Here is a 1,707-nt window from a genome sequence, read left to right as displayed (position 1 = left end):
TTAGTGTATAATGAGTTGTATGTAAGATAAGGGTATACGTTTTTTTTTTTTTTTTTTTTTTTTTTTTTTTTATTGTGCGTTTTGATTTATGGTGCTTTCTTATTTTACATTGTCATCATTTTTGAGAACTGCATTTTCCTTATCCGTTTTTATTCGACGCTAACGTTTCTTTAGCTGTGTCCTAATGATTAGGATCTCCTTTCTTTGGTGTATTATTAATATGGCTGTTAACACCTTCTTCAACGTTTTTTTCTTTATTCGCGTTATTTTCAGTTTTATCATTATTATTATTATTATTATTATTTTTTTTTTTTTTTTTTTTTTTTTTTTTAAACTATCATCATTTTCATCACCACAGTTATTTTCGTGGATGTTTTGAATGACAAGATTATTTTTTTTATTTTTGTTCAAATTTTTTAACATTGTAGTATTATCTTTATTATTATTAACTACATTATTTATAACAGTATTCGTATTTTGTTCGACCTTGGAACCATCATTTTTTGTATATTCTAACAGTATTTTATCAAAGTCATTTTTTTTTACTTTTTTTTTTTTTTTTTTTTGAGATTGTATTTGTTCATTCAAATTTTTATTGTTACTATTATTTTTTTCATTTACACTACTATTTATTTTCAGTTCTATTTCTTTATTTTTTTTATTGCTTTTCTCGTTATTTACTTTAACAGTTTTATTATCATTATTTTCTTTCTCTTTTTTTGTGTTTCCATCATTGTTAGCATTTATATTTAAATTTTTATTTTTTGTTGTTTTCTGTTTTACTTGTTTTTCTACTTTACTATTCTTACTATTATCTTTGTTCTCATCTGAATCTTGTAATTTATCGACATTATAAAAAAACTCATCATATTCATCATCGTCATAAGGATTCGTAATGTATTTACTGATCTATAAATAGTTTTTATTTATACAAAAATAAATGTAAGTATGGTATGAAAAGACATATGCATATATGGACGTATGTATATATGGACATATGTACACATGTATAATACAGGGCATGTCGTAGTATATACATATATATATATATATATATATATATATATATATATATATAAGTACTTCTCATATGTAACTTTGTTATTTTATGCTGGACAAATACTTACATCAATTGAAAACTGATCTATCATCTCTTTTTTTTCATTTTCTTTTTTTTTTTTGAGACTCTTTAATTTTTTTTGCTTTCCTTTTTATATTATCTTCCTGGTTTAAAATTTGAAACATATTGTTTTTTTGACTCATTTTGTCACTAAACCTTGACAATATATATATATATATATATATATATGGATATTCTATTAATATATGTATCTTACAGAAGTACCACAAAATTATGTTTTGCTTTAATATACATGTATATGTTTCAAATTTGTTGGTCGATCACAAATAAAATGAAACACATGAGTAAAGCATTAAGTCACATATATTTTTTTTTTCATATATATTTTATAGGTGATGGTATTACATATATATATATATATATATAAATAAAAATAAATAATTATATTATAAAAAAAAAAAAAAAAATTCCTTACTCTATCAAGATATGTTAGAACTAATTGCAAACACAACTCATGTTAGTATATACCCATTAAAATTATAAAATATACACATGTAAAAACGTATGTACATATGTATATATATATATATATATATATATATATATACACTTGTACACGGGAGTAT

At 21.3% G+C, this 1,707-nt stretch overlaps 2 long non-coding RNA genes across 2 annotated transcripts in view; both read right to left on the bottom strand.

Annotated features, from left to right (window-relative positions):
- The window catches only part of LOC113221313, a 955-nt gene extending 376 nt beyond the window's left edge, over nt 1-579 (bottom strand). Inside the window, exon 1 of the long non-coding RNA XR_003307807.1 lies at nt 109-579. This is a non-coding gene — a long non-coding RNA (uncharacterized LOC113221313). The remainder of the gene's footprint in view (nt 1-108) is intronic.
- Nucleotides 580-832: 253 nt separating this feature from the next.
- LOC113221314 lies at nt 833-1,701 on the bottom strand. Its single transcript, XR_003307808.1, has 2 exons — nt 1,128-1,701; nt 833-909 (listed from the first exon to the last, which is right to left on the bottom strand). It is a non-coding gene; the product is annotated as an uncharacterized LOC113221314 (long non-coding RNA).
- Nucleotides 1,702-1,707: the final 6 nt, after the last annotated feature.

The sequence above is a fragment of the Piliocolobus tephrosceles genome, unplaced genomic scaffold (genome assembly GCF_002776525.5).
Source record: "Piliocolobus tephrosceles isolate RC106 unplaced genomic scaffold, ASM277652v3 unscaffolded_23231, whole genome shotgun sequence".
Taxonomy (NCBI): domain Eukaryota; kingdom Metazoa; phylum Chordata; class Mammalia; order Primates; family Cercopithecidae; genus Piliocolobus; species Piliocolobus tephrosceles.
Note: the sequence above shows the minus strand (reverse complement) of the source record. Positions and strands in the feature narration are given on the sequence as shown.